Here is a 21384-nt window from a genome sequence, read left to right as displayed (position 1 = left end):
TACAAACTAAAGAAAGAAGAAACAGCCATTGAGTATAAAAGTAAAATAGAAGAGAAGATGAAAGAAGTAGAAAAAGAGATATATAAAGACAAAGATGTAGAAAACCTATGGTACAGGTTCAAAACACTTCCAGAAACAAGCAAAGAAATTTGTGGTGTATCCATAAATAATAAACAGAAGAATCATAAAACACCTTGGTGGACTGAAGAACTAAAAGAAGAAATTAAAAAGAAAAAGCAATTTGGAAGAGATATATAACATCAAAGCTGCAGGTTGATAGAGAACTATACAACAACCAAAGAAATAAAGTTAAACCTTAGTGAAAGAAGAGAAAAGAAAATGCTGGGAAGACTTTGGACATACTTTAGAAAAAAAAATTTAAAGCAAACCAAAAACTCTACTATAATGTTTTAAGAAGAATGAGGTTAGAGAAAGAATGTCCCCTAAAGTTTATCAAAAATAAGGATGGAAAGTTTCTCACAAATTCCGAAGACATCATGGAAAGATGGGAACAGTACTTTAAAGAATTATTGGAAGATGCAGGACATGGAAAAAATAGAACCCTAAGAGCAAGACACACAAGCAAAATAGAAAATCAGAGTGAAGAAATTCGTGCAAATGAACTGTTAGCAGCAATAAATAAAATAAAATTGGGCAAATCAGCAGGCCATGACCAAATAACACCAGAAATGATAAAAAAATTTAGGAACGAAAGCCATAAAATTTCTTTTACACCTATTCAATGTTGTATGGAAAAAGAAAATTATTCCCAAAGACTGGGAAGTAGCTATAACAATCCCTATATTTAAGAAAGGAGACAACCGCAAATGTGAAAACTATAGAGGAATTTCGCTTTTAAGCGTTCCAGGAAAATTATATGCCCGTATTTTAGAAGCAAGGCTTAGGAATCAAATAGAGCATAGGTTCCCAAAGTGGGCGGTACCATCCCCCAGTGGGCGCTGAAGCCTTCTGGGGGGGGGGGGGGGACTATAGTGGGATCTTGTGGGCATTCAGGCAGTCTAGGAGTCGTGGCCCTTTATAGAAGAAATTAATAATATATATTTAAAAATTAATTATTTTTGTGATTCTGCGATTAGATAATCATTTAAAATTTAAATATTGCATTTTAATTCATCTTATGCCTGTCTTACACGATCAATTTTTTTATCAATTTTCTATTTCAATTATTTAATCATTTGAAAATTTACCATTTCAGATAGAAATAGATGTCAATTTTCTATGTCAATGAGAAAATAGAGCATGTATATATGTGTGTGTATAATAGGTTATGTTTACAGTAGTAAATATATTCGTTATATTTCATTTCAAAATATATAAAACCACTTTTCTAATTGATTTGTACAAAAATAAACCCAATTTTATATAATTTAATATTACGAGTAAAAATAATAATGGCAAGAAAGAAATAAAATCGTAAATTTTAGTTATCCTAGTTAGTACTAACTTATAGTGCTAACTAGAGGGAAAAAACAAAGCAAATATTATTCGAAACTTATTATACTGTTTTCTGTGGTTATGTTTTGTAGGTTTGTTGTTTATATCTTGTGTAATTATTTTATTTATTAATTATTATTTATAATTATTTGGACAATGTCGTGGTCGGACGAACAAAATGGGTTTGCGTGCAAAATAAAAAATCGAACGTGTCATACAGGATATTTTAACTTCTATTTTTTATATACTTAATTCACCCAATTCAGCATGTTTTGACACGAATATGGGTGCTTGCAGTGACTTGTTCAAAGCACGAGTACAATGGTATCGCAAACAAGTCAATGCACGCAAGTCGATTCGGGCTAGGTTTCAAATCTATAAATACCAGTCGTTTAGGAATAAGTTTCATTATTTTTTGTGTGCTTTGCCAACAATCATCAGTCGAAAGTGTGATAGATAAGTGGAGTCATACAAAGTGTAAATTAAATCTTTTATTTTGTGAATATTTTTGCAAATTTTATTACTTCATTATGTCTGAATATAAGAAGAAATGTCGACAGTACAGTATTGAGTATTTGAAATATGATTTTATTCAGTCTCCTATGAACCAATTATTACCCATGTGCTTGATTTCCCAAAAAGTGTTTTCAAATGAAGCCATGAACCTTCTAGGCTACAAAAGCATTTGACTAAAATGCATGCTGACAAAAAGGATAAAGATTTGTCCTATTTTCAAGTACTAGAAGAAAAATATTTTAAACGTCTAACTATATTAAAACTTTTTACGTTGTCCACTAAACAAAGTAATGATGGATTACAAGCTTCTTATAATATTTCATTATTAATCGCAAAAGCAGGAAAACCACACACAATTGGTGAGGAATTAATCTTGCCAGCAGTAAAAGAAGTAATAAACACTGTGCTGCATAAGCCAGCATCAGATATCATCAGGAAAATTCCTTTGAGCAATAATTCAGTGCAAAGAAGAATCAATGAAATGCTGAAGACGTTGAAAAATCATTGTGCAATTATTTGAAGACATGCCAATTTTCCATTCAACTCTCGATGAATCAACTCTCCCAAATAATGAACCACTACTCTTATCATACATATGATTCATAAAAGAAGAAAAAGTTTGTCAAGAATTATTATTTGCTAAAAACTTGGAAGCGGATACAAAGGGAGAATATATGATTAATATCACGAATAAGTTTTTTCAAGAGAAAGACATTCCTATTTGTAATATTTTGTCTGCTGCTACTGATGGTGCTCCAGCAATGACAGGGCACCACAAGGGTTTCATAGCACATTTGAAACAAGCAGTACCAAATGTACTCGCTATACATTGTGTTCTTCATCGTCAACATTTGGTTACGAAAAATTTAAGTGAACGCCTGTACACGTCGCTCCATTATGTTATTAGAGTAGTCAACAAGATTAGAAGCAATTCATTGAGTGACAGATTGTTTAGCCAACTTTGTAGTGAAAACGATGAAGATTTCAATAGGTTGCTGCTTCACACAGAAGTTCGCTGGCTTTCAAAAGATATTTGTCTGAATCAATTTTACAATTTGTTTGATTCTGTACTAGAGTTCCTAGAAAACAGAGACGACGGATTGCGGGCCAACCTGATTACATCCAAAAATGACATCGCTTATTTGACAGACCTCTATAAAATATTTAATGAAGTCAATCTACAACTACAAGGTGATGAATTGAATTGAATTAAAACAAAAAATGTTATTGTCGCTTTTGTAGGGAAACTTCTTCTGTCCAAGTGGAATATGGGCCGAGGAGAATATAGCCACTTTTCAAATTTATCAGCAGTGTCTCTCAAAAAGGAAGATTTACTTACATACTGCCAACACTTGGAGCTTCTCCATGCTGATTTCAATGAGCGATTCAAGGATATTCTAAATATGAATATACCAAACTGGGTTCTAGATCCTTTCTCACATGTAAGCACAGCAGGATCATCAAATTTATAAGTGGAAGTCATAGAACTCACGACAAATGAAGAATTAAAAATAAAATTCAAAACTGGATACCAGGAGTTCTGGCTTCAAAAATCAATACCGACACCGTACCCTGGATTATGGGAAATAGTGCAGAAATTTTTAATTGCATTTCCATCTTCTTATTTGGCTGAGCGTGGGTTTAGTGCTGTAGTGAATTTACTATCTAAGAAAAGGAACCAATTGCATATAACTGAGCGTGGTGATTTACGACTGTTTTTAATGAAAGTTGAACCTGATATTAACAAACTTTTAAAAATGCACCAGGCTCATCCTTCACCTTAATTTGTTATTTTTTCTTTGTATTTTTACTTTGTAAGTTCGAAATAAACCATCTAATACATTTGATGGTGTTTTAATTATTACAATAAGATTCTTACTAATGTAATGCAATCTCTTAATATGTATTTCGAATTTTCATATAAACAATTTTGTTTATATGAAAATTTGGAATAAACAATAAACAATTTTGTAATATATTTAATGGTGTTTTAATTATTACAATAAGATTCTTACTAATGCAATGCAATCTCTTAATTGTATTCCACATTTTCATATTTAAACCATTTTATGAAACTGTGCATAATGTTATTCGAGCATACATTTTACATTCTTTACATATGGGCTACGTTTCACCAAAATCAGTATAGCAATAACTGTGTTCAAGATGAAGCACATATTGGCCACTTCTTTTTAAAAATTTAACGGCATAAGCAGTAATGTATCATTGGTTGCTATTTATGTCAAAAATATCAAACAGCTTGAACGCGGAAAACTGTTATAATGGGAGGCGTTACAAAATTTATGTCTTGCAAAGTGGGCGGTGGCCCGAAAAAGTTTGGAAACTTATGAAATAGAGGATACACTGGATGAAATGCAATATGGCTTTCGAAAAAATAGAAGCATGCAGGATCTTATCTTCAGTCTTAGACAAATATCAGAGAAAACATTGGAATACGGAAAAGAACTACATTCATGTTTTTTAGGTTTTATAGATTTTGAAAAGGCCTTTGACCGAGTTCCCAGACACTTAATACGGCACACATTAAAAAAAAACAAGATACAAGATAACTTAATAGCAGCCATTCAAAGCCTCTACAAAAGTAATAGAAAGTATGTAAGAACCTGTAATAATATATCAAAAGAATTTGAAACAAATGTAGGAGTGAGGCGAGGCTGTATCCTCAGCCTCGCTGTATCATCATAGTAATGGATGAAATTTTAAAGGCATGCCAAACAAAAACAAAAAAAGTTCCACCTAGGATATAGGAAACTGAAAGAAGCCAGGATTTCACACATGGCTTTTGCAGATGATGTAGTGATTCTAGCAAATACAGCTGAAGATCTGCAGTACAATATCAACATTTGGTATGAAGAAACAAAGAAAAGGAATATGACCATAAATATAAATAAAACTAAAACAATGATCATATCTAGAAAACAACAAAAACACATAATAAAAATAGAGAATCATCAACTGGAACAAGTCCACTCCTTTAAATACTTGGGATCATATATACAAGAAGATGGTAGACTAGACACAGAAATTAACAACAGGATAAGAGGGAGAACAAAGCTATTCTATGCAATGAAAGGCCCACTCCTAGATAAGAAAGAAGTCACCCAGAATACCAAAATGGCAGTGTACCGTTCAGTGTTTCTACTAATATAACATACATAACATAACATTTAACATATAGTTGTGAGTCTTGGTGTTTAACAACAGGAAACACAAATAAACTACAAACAATTGAAATGAAATATCTCAGGATAGTGGCACAAAAAAAAAAGACTAGACCGAATAAGAAATCAAACCATAAGAGACAGCCTTCAAGTTGCACCTCTGAATCAATTCATATCACAAGCCCAAATGAGATGGTTTGGATATCTTAATCGAATGGAAGAAGGAAGAATAGCAAAAATTGTATACGAAAGCCAGAAAATAGGAAAAAGAAACATAGGCAGACCCAGGAAAGGTTGGCAAAAGGAAATTAAAGAAAAATTGGAAAAGAAGGGAATTAACGGGAAAGAAGCAAAACAACAAACCTTGGACAGGACGGCATGGAAATCTCTTTGGTAAAATCTCGACACTTAAAAGCATAAGAGATCATAGACAAAGAAAGAAAGAAAGAATGACAGCACTACATGAAAGTTTACATAATTATTACTAACTTCCTATCAACAATTTTTTTTCATCAAATTACTCAGGACTAATATTGTCAGCTCTTATAATGGACATCTTATATTACATTTCTAACTGCATCAATGCATCTAGATCTTGGTCTTCTTCTTCTGGAACTTTATACTTCCATCAAACAATTGTTTGTTAACATTTCCTCTCCCTTTCTGTTTAAGCGACCATATCACCTAAGACTAACTCTCCCAACATTTCTGAATTCTAACAGTGTAGTTATTTTCCAATATCTTCATTTTTTAATATGGTTCTGCCATTGGTTCACTCTACTAATGTTTTTTAAGAACTTGCATATCTGTGATCATCTCCAGTTTTATTTCAACTGTTTTATTTCTAATCTAGCTCTTGGATCGATAAGTTAAAACTATTTTATATACAACTACTTCAGTGTTTTGATTAATTTCACTCTTAATCCATATAAATTCATATGGTTGACTTCCCACCAAAACAGCTTAGTATATTTTAGTCTATTTCCATATTTAATTCCACCTACACTAAAAACTATCTAAATATCTGAAACATTTTGCATGTTTTATAGGTTCTCCATTTAGAATGTAGTTGATATTTTCAATGACAATGTCTATTTTTATAGTTCATCTTTTTACTGCTAATTTTCATGCCAATTTTTTTTTTTTTTTTTTACAGTAGTTATTCAATTTAGCTGTAGGTTTGTACTGAATTTATTTAAGAGTATATCGTCCTCTGGGTAAAGTTAAGAGTAGAGATTGACATCTCTATGCTCGATAGTTTTAAAGCCACTTTTTTCATAATGTGAACCACACAGATGATGAATAAGGATGAAAATAGTGCATCCTTGTCTTAAACCTGATTTCACATCAAACCATCTTTCTCTGCTTACTTCAATTCCTACTGCTTACAACTTAAACAGAAACTATTCATTGATCAATATAATGTGCATTTATATCATATAATTGTAGTGTTTTGAATGGCTTTTCTCTACGAGTAGGAACTTTGTTATATGCTTTTCTCAGTCTGTATTTAAATTTCTGCAAAGCTTAAATACAGATTGGCTTTAAAAATAAAAATAAAAAATAAATAAATCCCACACACAGAGGTCATGAAACCTATAACACAATGCTGAAATGTGTGGGCAAGTAATTAAAGAGAAACAAGGAATCTATTAACAAGTTCAATGAAGAGTTGGGGGTTGTATTCATTCAGGAAAACTGTGGGGAAGGCTGTTACAAAGAACACAGACATACGGAATGAAAAAAGATGAGAAGTTGGTTAAATATGTATCCTGACCAGTAGCTGCTCATATTCTTAGATGATTAAAGTAGAGGGAATAGTGGCAGCTTTCATGGAGCAATGTTCAGAAAAATACCTATTAAAAAAGGCATAATGTAGAAACAGACCACCTATGAAAAAGACTAGAGGAAATATGAAAGACAGAGAGAGAGACAGGGACAGAAAGAGAGATCATCTATTAGGTAGATTACTCTCTTCTGTATGCAATCAAGAATTCTTAGAGATGTTTTGGATGCACTACACCAAATGTGAAAACAATATGGGCTTTTTCATTTGAAGGTGAGTTAGCTGAACTCATACGGAGGTAGCATTTTTTCTTCTAAAAACTCAGGTTTTTTAACCCACAGACAGAAAAATCAGCCTTCAGAACACACGCAATTTACCGACAAAAAATACTGTTGGTGGTGATGATGGGAGTAGATGCCGTTGACAGTTGTAGTGTCATAACGGTAGAATTAAGTAATAGTGGAGCAGACGAAATGTATTTAGTGAAGTAGAGTGCCCTACCATGATGATTAATTGGACTCCCTGGAGGTGTCACGTAATAATAATAATAATAAATTCTAATACTGATAAGATTTGCAATTTTAAAAAATGTTAGGAGCAGAGGAGAAGAAAAGTATTGTTTTGAAGAAAATTAATACCAAATTTTTTTCTATACTTTTCATTTAAAACAATGATGAGAGGATCAGTGCTTAAGACAGTGGTTATGGAAGACATTGAAGCTTGAATCATTTATATATATATATATATATATATATATATATTAAAAATTAATAATTATACTGACTAAGAACACCGAGAAAGGTACGAAAACTTTAATATAGCACAACTAGTTTTGGTGGAACGCCGACTTCTTCAGGTCTGTAAATAATAACAAAAATAACAAGGTAAAAAATATGGACTTCTCAAGTTAACAAAATAGGAATAGCAACAGTGATATTTGAACTGGTGTCCATGTGGCATGACTAGCGTGAGTTGTGAGTGGCAACTGATTCAAGAGTGCCAGAACTCAATCACTGCACTGGGTGTCAGGCAAACTGTAGCTTAAATTGTTGTTTATGTGTGATGGGTTCAGAACTATTTTTTTTGATTCTATGATACGTCTCTCAAGTTCATCACCGCATTTATGGATATTGGTCATAAGATTCCAGTTTATCTGGTGTTGAAGCTCTTCTAAATTAGAGTAAGCGAAGAAAAGAACATGACTGGAGAGTACGTTTGCATGGGTTCTTTTGTAAGAGATGTCACGCTGGTGTTCCTCAAGACAGAGTGAAATAGACTTATCAGTCTGTCCATAATAAGGTTTACCGCAGTTGCAGATGACTTTATAAACTCCTGGAAACTGAAGCTGGTTGTTTTGGTTTAGGGCGACGACTCAGAAAAGAACGGAGCTTTGGTAGGGTGGTGAAGTAGGTTTTAATGTTGAATTTCTTCATTATTTTTGCTAGTTTTAGAGATAGAGAGCTTATGAATGGCAAATGGATGTGAGTAATAGGATTGGAGTTATCTTCTTGTCGAGGTTGGATACATGGGTATAGATGTTTAGTGATGCTTTGAGAAGAATAGCCATTGTTTAAAAATGTGCTTTTCAGATGGTTGAGTTCTGTTTTGAAGGTCTTCTACTGAAATAAGAGATCTTGCTCAATGGGCCAGAGTGGAAATAATACCAAGTTTCTGTGGAGGGAGGTGATGAGAAGAGGCATGCAAGTATCTATCTGTGCAAGTAGTTTTTCGAAAAATCAAAAATTTAAGACAATCAGGCATTCTAGTGATCTTTAAGTCTAAAAAAGTGAGGACTCCATTCATCTCTAGTTCTGACATGAATTTCATGTTCTAGTGCTGATTATTTAAATGATCTAGGAAGGTTTGCAGCTCCTCTAGACCATATTCCCGGATAAGGAAGATGTCGTCTATGTATCGCAGCCACAATTTAGGTTTTAATGTTGCGTTTGAAATAGCTCTCTCTTCAAAGTCTTCTAGAAAAATATTGGCTAAGACCAGAGATAATGGGTTACCCATAGCTAAGCCGCTGATTTGTTTATATATTTTTCCTTCAAAAAAGAAATAGCTGGAATTTATGCAGTGCATTAATAGAGCAAAAATTTTCTTGGAAACTTTGTTTTTAAGTAGATTGAGTACTTCTTCTGTTGGCACATTTGTAAAAAGAAAGACAATGTCAAAACTAACCATTCTGTCAGAATCCTCGAGTTTTAAATTTTTTGTCTTCGAAATAAAATCTTCAGAGTTTTTGATATAAGAGGAGGAATTACCAATGAGATGTTTTAAGGAAATGGCAAGGTATTTGGACAGGCTGTAAGTAGGTGAGTCGATACCTTCAACTATTGGTCTTAAAGGTGTGTCTGCTTTGTGGATCTTTGGAAGGCTGTACAAATGGGGAATAAGGGGATGGAGAGAGAGCGGAGAGATAGTCCGGTGTGTCTAGGAATTTCTGAAGTAGATCTGAGAAGGTTGTTGGTACGGTTATGAAGCTCCCTTGTAGGGTTACTTTGTGAGAGAGAGAGAGTAGGTATCAGATGTTAATAAACCATTGATCTTGGAACGGTAATCAGATCTGTCTAAGACTACAGTTGCATTCTCTTTGTCTGCAGGTAGGATAATGATTCTGTTGTCATTACGAAGATGGTGGATAGCTCTTCTTTCAGCCAAGGATAAATTATCTGCAGGACGACTGTTGTTTTTGGTAAAAATAGCTTCAATTCTGAATAGGTTCGCTATTTGTTTTGGTAAATGTGAGGGAGCCTTTTCTAATTTGGTTAGAAAGAGTTCCTTAGGAATGGATGTGGGGGACAGGACGAAGTTCAGCCCTTTAGAAAGAACGCTAATTTCTGCTGAAGAAAGAGTATGTGAGGATTTGTTAATCACAACATTTATATATATATATTTTTTTTTTTTTAATTTTTTTTTTTTTTTTAAATCCCACATGAGAGGTACAAGAACCTATAGAACATCAGTGCAGTGTGTGTGAAGTGCAGATAAGGGTTGGGAAAGAAGAAACCCACTGACATTTTTCTTAAAGAGCTGTAAGTTGAAATTGTTGGGAAACACATCATTAGAAATGCTTTTCCAAAGGACAGAGGAGTAGATGGAATAAATGAGGAAGAGGAAAAACAGATTTGATGAGTTTGCAATTGTACTGTAAAGGAGTGTTGGACAGCAGCTGCTCTAATTTTAACAGGTCTAACAACAAGTGGAGGGATGATGTCTGCCAATTAATTGGAGTAGTGACCATGGGAGTACCTGAGAAGAGACAACACAGAACACTGCATCTATGAGATAGAAGGTGAAGTGGGGGAAGGATCATCTATGATCTGAATTGCTCTCCACAGAACAATATCAAGAATTTTTAAAGAGGTTTTAGGATGTGTGTAGTATCTTAAGGAGAGGCAAATTTGGGATTCATATAAGGTTAGTAATTGTGTGGATGCAACACAGCTTCTTGAGCAGAAAACAATGCCTTGTGTTTTAGAAGCTGAGGAAGCTACTGATGTGATGTGTTCATGCCAAGAGAGGTTGGAGATAACTGCCAGTGCAAGAAGAGATATTTCATCCTTTCTGGTGATGTATGTATTACTGAGAATGAGGGAAGGTAACCTGAGATCCCTTTTGCAAGAGAAAAGGCAAGATTGCATTTTGGCAGCATTGAAAGTGACTAGGTTATCCTTGTCCCACTGAAGGATGGTATGGAGATCAGTGTTTAAGGCACTGGTTACAAATGATCTTGATGTAAGAATGACTGGGAGCTACATGGTTTGTCCAAGGAGTAAGATGAGTGGAGAGTACTATTTTCAGATAGGATTTGTAGTGACTGACACAGGTCATTTACGTAAGAGGGTAGGTGAGAAAACAGATCCATGAAGTACTCCTGCATTGGTGGCAAAGCTTGAAGAAAGGGTGTCACCCATCATGACATGCAGCGAACAACTGAAAAGAAAGCTAGCTATCCAGTTACAGAGGGTAGCTGGTAGACCAAAAGGAGGCAGTTTGTAAAGCAGGCCTTGATGCCAAACACAATCAAGAGCCTTGGAAATGTCAAGGGCAATAGCATACATTTCTCCGAACCTTTCCATGGCATGTGCCCAGTGGTGGATGATGTGGGCTAAGATATCAGTCGTGAATCTGGATTGCAGAATCCAAACTGATGGTCGCTGATTAACTGGTAAGATTCTAGGTGGTGAAGAAGTTGATCATTGATAACTTTATTATTTTGAAGAGGACTGAGATGATGGCAATTGGTTAGTAGTTGGACAGAAGTCTTTTGTCTTCCTTTTTTGGAATGGATTGGATATATGTTAGTTTCCATGAGATGGGATAAGTGCCAGCTGAGTATAAATGATCATACAGAAATACTACAAGGTTTCTCAAATGAAAAAAAGGAATGGAAAGTATTATCATCAGATAAACTATGGATAGAATTTGAAGTTGAAGAGATGATCATTGATGTACAGGAGGAACAACATGGGTAAGAGCATAGAACCTGGAGCAGTAATCCAGCAATCCACACTGACACAATGAACAGGAAGGAAACATAACATGATAACTTGGTAAGAAGACCTTGATGTCAGACATGACCTTGGAAACATCAAGAGCAACCATGAGTTTCTCCAAATCTGAGTTTCTTCAAATAGCCTTTGTCCAAAGGTAGGCAATGAGATCTACTGGAAAACAAGAATGGCAGAATTCATATTGGTGATTATCAAGGCTTGAAAAATGTGCTTGTCCATGTAAAGTGATCATTTTCAGTTGATGGGTAAAAAAAAATCAGTTTGGGTTTAATTGTTAGTTAATTGTTATATATAATGCCAAGCTTACTGCTCCATTTGGAGACTGGCTACTGTTTATTAGAAATGCCTATTATGTTGTTTATCACTGATTTTGTCATAACAGAATATGACCAAAGAGAGGATAGGATATGTACATGTCATTTGATATTTCGAGTGACTGTTTTCTGAGTTACTGTTCTGTCATATGACATTGCCCACCCTGTCAATTTGACAATGTTTCAAAACCAATCCGAATTCAGAAATTAACTAAGTAGTCATATGTGTAGACCTAAAGGGTTTTGTTTTATTTTATTCATAGTTTTATATTATTCACCATTTTGATTTTAACATTTTCTTATAATGGCAGAGAAGAAACTCTTTTTTTTTTTTAAATTATATTTTTCATGATTCAAAATACATTATCTGGCCAAGATCTCGCCATGGGCATGGATGTTTTTAATTGTCCTACTAACTCTGTGTGGAAAGGGCATCTGCAACCTTACCACTTCTTCTAGCAGAAGGCTTTACTCCCAAAACCTAGTGAGGTATGGGAGTGACCATGCAGTGTCTACGGACATCAAATGTGAATTTTTTTTTCTCCCAAAGATAGATTATGAGTGCTGTCAGAAGCAAAAACAAACAAGCAAAAACAAGTCTCATTAATAAAAAAAAAATAATAATGATCTTGCATCACTTATAAAATGCATGCATTTTTTCTTCTCAGATTGATAAACACAATAATACATAAGCGGTTAACATATTTACTTCAACACCAGTAGTTATACAGGACAAAATTAGCCTTGGCATTAACAAAAGCTTATAAACTGACCAGATACAGGATTAAAACACATGACTGTATGATATACTAGGTGAACACATAGTACATCCAGACTAATATCTGACTAGTGAAAGATGTGCATGATGGCTGAACCAGTACAAAAGTTTTCAAATCATTAAGTAACTGATGGGTCTCTACACAGTGAAGAAGTGGCTTGGTGACAAATTTCTCCACTACTTTCAAGAGTAATAAAGTGAGGGAAGTGGAATTGCAGTTTGATGGCTTTTTTAGGAACATGATAGATCTTTTATGCTGCTGGGACAATGTCAAATGAATATGACATTTTACATAGGAAATGCAAAAGAGGTGTTCCATTCTTCCTTCAGGATGTGTATGAGAGAGAGAGAGAAATATGGTAGGATAGAATTTTGTGCCATCTGAACAAGAGACAAGTCTACTGCATTTGGCCCTTTAACAGTCTGCTTGGATTTGTTGATGATTTTTTTTTTTGCAGTCATATGCTGTTGTGTAAGCAGAGTAAGATGCTAAAATATTTATCCCAGGTCACTGAATTTGTGAATTTTTGTCTTGGATGGTTTGGCACATTTGTTGGAGAAAACCTAGACTTCAATAAATGAACATGGATAGTCCAAATGAAATGGAAAATAAATGCACTCATGCACTCAATGGAAATATTAGCAAGAATAGTTTCAGTTATTTGGTGGGACCAAATGCTTGGATCAGGAAAATATAAACCATAATCAGATGGAAAAGAGGTATAAAAACCCCAAAAGTAACATCCTAATTAACATGTAACACCAAAAGGGACAAGACTGAAGATTTGCCAGGAGAATGATGATCTGCTGGGAAAAAAAAAATTATTACAGTCTCAATAATTAAAGTTTATGCGATTATCTAACACCCAAGGATGTTGGTGAAAATCATTGTGGAAGTGTTTTAACAAGGCTTTTGTGTGATGCGACTTATTTTTTGATAAATATATTTTTGTTTCCTTGAATTCTAATACTTTATAGATGGAGCTCTTCTCCTACAATTCATATTGTGTTTTGTTTGAATTTTGGAAGTATATTTCCACTGCTTTAGCAATTTTTTATGCATTTTTGAAATATTTTGTTTACTTCTGTGGGAGTAAACAAAATTTTGTTTACTTTTGTGGGAGTCTTAAATCGCAAACCATTAGGAAAAGGAAAACCAGGTTGCCCTCTTAAGAGATTCAACGACTTCTAAGGCCAAAAACACGCCATTCTAGGCTTAAATCCTTGACAAGCATGATGACGATGACTTTTGTGGGAGATTTTAACTGCAATGACTAATTTGTTATGCAATCATTCATGGCTAAGATGTAAACTGGAACTGTAGGGAAAATAATGGATCAAGAAATAAAAATTAAGTACCTGGAAATAACTGTGAAGAGTGAAAAACACATATAATGAAGTATAAGATTAATCTGAAAAAATAAAGATATAATAAAGAAAATACAAGTAAGGATATATATAAACCAGTAGTCTGACCAATGTTAACTTATGCATATAAAAACAAGAATAGAAAGATTAAAAACGCAACAGATAAATACTACATGTAAAAGGAAAACAGTAAGAAAAGCAGTTAATAAAACAAAATTTGACAGAATAAAAGATGAAAATTTTATGAAGAATGTCAATATTACAACTTACAAATAAATGGATAAAAAGAGTGGATCTATTGTGAAAAATTAGCATGTAAGCAGAAGACGTAAAGGAGTAATTAAGGAATGATGTAGAGGAACTATTACTTATTATCAGCAGAGCTTTTGGCATTTTATGCAACCATTCTCAAAACAGACAGGGAAAAAAAGATATATTAAATTAATTACGAAATTAAGGCAAGTTATAATGCATGATGACTGCATATCTATAATTAATACCTTTAACGGGACATACACTCAACATTATAAAGTAACTTTGCGGCTTACACACGTAGCAAAAAATTATATAGAATTTTATTTAAAAAGTAGAATATATTTCATCCAATGTTACACAGACTTCATCAGAGAGACAGAGTGTTAATTATATTCAAAAAGATGAATCGTCACTGTACAGCACATGTTTGCTGATGACAACAACACTTTGCACTCTTCTTTATAATTTGGCAAACTCTGCATTACACAAATCACCAACATTTCTACAATGCCAAATTCGAATCCCCAAATCATTCTCCAATGGGGTTCCTATACCTTTGTGAATTTCAGTGGAGTAAAATGCAATCCTATCTTATTTCTTGTAGAAAAAAAGGGGAAAACTTTTTGTTCTAAATGTTACTTTTGCAATATCCAAATTTCAAGGTATACTATAAAAGACACAATGAGGAATCTCTTCTGGGATAACACTAACTTCCAATCTTTTTTTTAGTATAAACGTATCATCAACATCATCATCACCAAATTCCTGATATACACCTTCAAGGAGTGTACAGGATATGATAGTACTACATGAAAAATTACACAATTACTAACTTCCTATCTACAATTTTCCTCCAAATCCGTCTGTTACCTGTCAAGACTCCAACATTATCAGATCTTATATTTCTATCTTCTAAGGCACCGTTTACTATATCAATCCACCTATATCTTGGTCTTCCGCTGGGTCTTTTTCCTACCAACTTGACAGAGAACACTTGTTTTGCTAATCTTTCCTCTCCCATTCTGTTTAAGTGACCATACCACCTGAGATTAGCTCTGCTGACACATTCCTGGATGCTGACAATATCAGTTCTTTCCTAATATCCTCGTTGATTATGAAGCTGAAGAAATACCATGAAATTGCGTTAAAAACGAAATTTTTAACGCAATTGATTCTTTCAATATTAAGTCTGATGAAGAATTTTTGGGATTTGAATAGTGTAATGTTCAATAAATGTTAAGCAATACTTCTACCTTAGTTTTGTTATTACATTTGATTTACCTCTCATACCTTTCAAATGTATACCGCACATGTTCATTTTTAACGAATTTAGACTTTTTTGTATAGATAACACGCATGTGATCTATAGAAAAATATGGTACTTTCTTCTTTTCAAGACTGCCTCTAACTTCAAGAATCCAACCATGGAGTTCTGATTTTTTTACACTTGTTACCAACTTCACAACATGAGAAATCAATCAATATTTTCTTCAGAGCCTGCCACGTCAAGGTTTTATTACTGTTTTCAAACTCCTTTATTTTTTTTTCCAATAATACAGTAATCACTAATTAAAATGGTTTCAGTTAACATACTTCTTGAATTAATGGAATTTATAAAGTGATACTGAGTTTCGATAAACACAGTATAAAATTCAGTTAACACAGTGTCTTGCAAAGTTGATTTACCTTTTCAAACAACATGCATGAAATAATCCTGCAAGATAAAACCTCATTATTGCAACCTATGATCCAAAGAATGATTCCTCCACTTCTTCCTTAATAGAACTAGGCCACAGGCAAAAATATGCTTCATTGTACAAACCCTCATTTGATGTATGCCACATCACTCTACTAGATAATTGCCAGTCATTCCAGATCATCTTGATGTTTGGTGTTGAAGACTATACTTACATCTTCTGTGCCTTGATCATTTGGGTGTATAAGTCTTCAAATTCAAGTATAATAAGTTTCTCAATCCACAGAACTAATGTATTATAATATGAAAACCTGTTGTATGGAATTATCATTAATTGCTAGCTTTCATCCAAGCTGATTTGGATGAAAAATGTCTGGTAAGGTGCATGTGTTACAGACAGGATTTAGTTCAGAACTCTTCTGCACAAAGTTAGCTAGCACAAGCTAAAATGACAGACAAAAGACTAACTTGTACATTTTCATTTCAATGTAGGAATATTTGCACCTATTATTTAGGTAAAAAATTTCTATTATGTAGCAATGATTATGTTAACAATGTCAACAGTTATAATTAAGAAACAAGATGTATTCAGTTTAAATGCCACTAACTAGAGATAGGTAGTTTTTAATTATGCAGTATGATTACTATAGTTAAATGATCAGAATGTGTAGAATTATGTGTAGAATATCACATACATGCTTTTTAATGTTGCACTTTTATTACAAGTAATTTTTTTAATGGAAGGAATTCATCATAGCAGGACTGATAATGGAAAAATCACTGATTGTATTGATACTTAAATATATATGTATTTAAGATGACTGAATAGCAATTTGTTGTGAGACAACTGAACAATTATACTTTTTCACTTTAAGAGTATTTAGCAATAATGAGACCATACTATCAAGGGAAATTAGTAGTCATTATCAGATGAGCATTATTAGCATCATTAGCTGGCCTGGTTGGCCGAGTGGTATGCGTATCCACTCTCCAGCCAAATAACTGCAGGTTAGAATCCCACTGTGGGCATGGATGTTTGTGAACATATGTGAAAATACTAGTGGTGACAGCAGGCGGTAGATGGCGTTAATGTGGATGATGGTAGTTGTGGTTCATTGTAGTTGGTGGATTGAGTGGTGGACACACAGAATTGTAGAGCAGGTGCCCTTCCTCGACGAGTCATTGGACTCCATGGTAAACAATTACACAAATACAAGAGTTTGACCTTTTAGTTACTAATTTAACTTATAGAACCTAATAAACATAAGTAGAAGCAAGAAGTTAGCAAGAAACCGAGGAGATTTTGTAAAGGCAGAAGGAAAAGAGAGAAAAAGGAAACAAGAACGGATGACTCGATCAGCAGAATTTGTGAATTTAAGGTTCAGAGCATAACAGAAGTAATTAATTCACTAGTGTAGTGGTGGTGATGATAAAAATAATAATAATAAAATTCAATGATTTTTTATTATTAAAATTCTGATTGCAGGGGTGCTTAAGGGTCAAAGCTGCATAACTGAGAAAAGACCTCCACATAGCCTTTAAAGGAATACAGAGAACCGACCAGGGTTTCTGACCTAATGTCCAATCCTCACCTTCTCGTGCAAGGCTAAATCCCAAATTGCCAGCCCATCCTGGATACTGAACGACGAGGATGGGCTGGCAATTTGGGATTTAGCCGACCAAATTGTATTCTTATTGGCTTAAACCAAAATACAAAATGACAAAATTTCATGCAGGCTGGGACATCGCCCAGTTAAACAAGGCCCTCGTGGTTTTTGCAAAGGAACCACGGTGAACAGTGAAAAGTCAACTACTGGAACAAATCTGAAAACACACCCCAACTCAACATCACCAGAGTTAAAGATCGGTACTATCAACATAAGAAGCCTGAACGGCAAAGAAATTGAGCTAGCTGAGGAATTAGATAAGTACCAGATCGACATAATAGGAGTGACTGAAACAAAAAAGACAAAAACTGGTGAGATTTTTCTGAGCAATAAATACAAAATGTTATATTCAGGCAATGAAACTCAAGGAAAAGCAGGAGTAGCCATAGTATTCAACACTAAATATGATGCTAATCTTCTTGAATAGCAGGCGGTCTCAAGTAGAGTGATGTGGGCAAATACCAGAATGGGGAACTGGACAATGAGACTTATTTGCGCTTATGATTCCACAGAAGGTTCTACTAAGATAGAAGTGGAGGATCTTTAGAGGCTTTAGAAAAAGCAACTGACACAATGAAAAAGGAAAAGTTGGTCCTTGTTGGGGATCTAAATAGCAGAGTAAGAAATGAGTCATCCATACAAAAATATTTTGGGAAAATTTGGAGAAAAGAGCAAAGCTAATAATATGGCAAATACCTGTTGGATTTCTGCTAAGGACATGGTCTGGTTATTACTAACACCATGTTCCTACATAAAAATGTGCACAAATTCACATGGAGAGAAGAGGCAAGGAATAAGAAAAGTCTCATTGACTATGTTATTATTGATAGTGATGTTTTCTCCGTGGTGCAGGACACCAGAGTGCATAGAGAATTTCAAATTGGAAATGATCACTATTTAGTCTTGAGAAGGATAAAATTGAATTTCATTTTGAAAAGAAGAACATGATATAAGATGATGTAAGAAAGATTTAAAGCGAATAAAAGTTGAGCAGCTCTCAGATGTGAACTGTAGACTAAAATACACAAAGATTATTGAAGAAAAAATGAAAGAGTTTAAGAAAAGAAACCTATCCTTGGAGATTCAGTGGCAAGACTTGAAGAAAACTCTGATTGATTCAGCCAGAGAGGCATCTGGTGAGGTTGTCTGCAAAGATAGAAAAATCAGAACTTCATGGTGGACACAGGAAGTTAAAGAGGCAGTGAAGGAAAAGAAGAAAGCATATTAAAAGTTTCTGGCAAATAAGTCAGCTTGTGCTCTTAGAGAATACAGAGCAAATGTAAGAAAGAAAAACACTGTGTAAAACTAGCTAAACAAAGGTCATGGGAAGACTTTTGGTAAGAACGCAGCAATTAAATATCAAGGTAGCAAGATATTCTGGAGGTTGTTGAAAAAGCTCAGAAATGGAGGAAAGAGTGTTGTAAAAGGAATTTGAGATGATAAAGGAGACATTAAAACTGGAGAAAAAGATATCCTTGAAGTATGGAGTAATCACTTCGAAAAATTGGTAAATGAAACAGGCAGTTAGAGCACAGAGGTAAAAAACACTCAACATACAGTCAGGAATACATATCCATATTTGAAGTAGGAAAAGCCATCAAAGTCTTGAAATGTGGAAAGGCAGCAGGAGTAAATGACATTCGACTAGAAATGCTGAAATATGGTGGTATAAAAGTCTTACAGTGGCTATACTGCATAGTTCAGAAGGCCTGGACAGAGGGACGAATTCATGATGATTGGAGTAGAGCTCTCATAGTACCCATATATATAAAAAGGGAAATAAAACTGAATGTGAAAATTACAGAGGTATTTCCCTACTGAGTGTTCCTGGTAAGATTTGTGCAAGTATATTTGAGAAACAATTGAGAAGAATTGTGGAAGAACAGCTTGGTGAAGAACAAGCTGGATTCAGGCCAAATAGAGGCTGTCAGGATCAGATCTTCACTTTATGACAAATAGTTGAGAAATCATGGGAATATAACAAAGATCTGTATTTAAGTTTTGTCGATCTGGAGAAGGCATATGACAAGGTGGCAAGAGAGAAGCTATTCAATATGCTACAATTATATGGTGTCGATGGGGCATTATATCAAGCAATACTTAGTCTTTATTTGAGTTGTAAGTCAGCAGTTAGAATTGAAGGAAGTACAGGAAGATGGTTTAATGTTAAATCTGGTGTGAGACAAGAATGTACATTATCTCCTCTGTTATTCATTATCTATATGAATCACATTATGAAGGAAAGTGGTATTAAACATGATATCAAAATTGGAGATGTTAATGCCAGCTCTTTGCTTTATGCAGACAATGTTATACTTTTAAATAAATCCACTACAAGTCTGCAAGATTCCCTGACTAAATTGAATAACTGCTGTAATAGATATGGTATGAAGGTCAGCAATAAAAAGACAAAGACAATGAAAATAGGTAGAATCGTTGAAAATGTCAACTGCATAGTAAACGGAGAACCTGTGGAACAAGTTTCAGCTACTTAGGCACAATTTTTAGTGAAGATGGTAAATTAAATATGGAAATAGACAACAGAATCAACAAAGCTGGTATGGTAGGAAGTCAACTGAATAAGAGAGAAATTAATCGGAACACTAAATTAGCTGTACACAAGACAGTGTTCAAAACAGTTTTAACTTATGGATCTGAGAGCTGGGTCAGAAGTAAAACACTTGACCAAAGACTAAAGACCGTAGATATGAGAGTTTTGAGAAAGATTAGAGGCGTGAACGATGGCATCAATGGCAATATCATATTAAAAACTAGGATATTAGGAAAGAACTGACATTATCAGCATCCAGGAATGCGTTAGCAGAGCTAAGCTCAGGTAGTATGGTCACTTAAACAGAAATGGGCAAGGAAAGATTAGCAAAACAAGTGTTCTCTGTCAGGTTGGCAGGAAAACGACCCAGATATAGGTGGATTGATACGGTACAAAGTGCCTTAGATGATAGAAATATAAGATCTGATAATGTTGGAGTTTTGACAAGTAACAGACTGATTTGGAGGGAAATTGTAGATAGGGAGTTAGTAATGATGTAAATTTTTCATGTAGTACTATCATATCCTGTACACCCCTTGAGGGTACATGGCAGGAATTTGATCATGATGATGAAATTATGATTGCATATTATGCATTTACAAAACACGTTGTTCTAGTTTTTTTTAACAATGAATTTCATATAAATTTTCCTTTTTTTGTATAATGTGTTAATAATACTTGCTATAGATGGTAATTTATAGTTTGCAACTGAATAAGATTACATTTTTTAATAGCATTTATAGTATAACAATAAGTTATATATATTTACAACTTTTGCTTTTAATGTATTTAAGCACTGCAGCTACAATGTAATTGTACCTACAGCTACAATTACATTGTAGTAAATGTAATACTTTTTTCTTTATTTCTGTTGATCTCGGTTGAGATGTAATGTCTCAGCTTACATCCTCGAATCTTTTTAAAAAGTTTATCTGAGGATGACACTGGTTAGATATTTTTTGATTTGACTGCTGTGTTGGAAGTAGGCTGATGTTTAAGAGGTCAAATGAATGATCTGAAAGATCTGATGAAAGTGAAATTGCTGATATATTCTGGTGTTATTACATCTGTCTTGATGGTTCACATTCATTTTTATTGTGGTCTTCTTTCTGAACTAATTAGGAGACTTTTTTTTTCACTTTGGCAGTCTTTCGATGTCTTCTGAGCTTTTGATTTGTATCAGTTTTGAAGTTTCTGACTTCCTCAAGAATATCTTGGCATCTCTGATTCACAAAAATTGGTAATTTCTTTCTGTTTTTGGTTTTCTTGCTTGGTATAACAGATTCTGGTTGTTAA

General features: G+C 34.0%; 1 protein-coding gene across 3 annotated transcripts in view; it reads right to left on the bottom strand.

The window, feature by feature from the left end:
* LOC150106811 (nucleoprotein TPR-like) overlaps positions 1-21384 on the bottom strand; it is an 826699-nt gene that overhangs the window by 725948 nt on the left and 79367 nt on the right. The gene's annotated exons all lie outside the window — the stretch shown is intronic.

The sequence above is a fragment of the Typopeltis vanoorti genome, chromosome 5, assembly GCF_054136105.1.
Source record: "Typopeltis vanoorti isolate ZY-2024b chromosome 5, IOZ_Tvanoo_1.0, whole genome shotgun sequence".
NCBI classification, from domain to species: Eukaryota; Metazoa; Arthropoda; class Arachnida; order Uropygi; family Thelyphonidae; genus Typopeltis; species Typopeltis vanoorti.
Note: the sequence above shows the minus strand (reverse complement) of the source record. Positions and strands in the feature narration are given on the sequence as shown.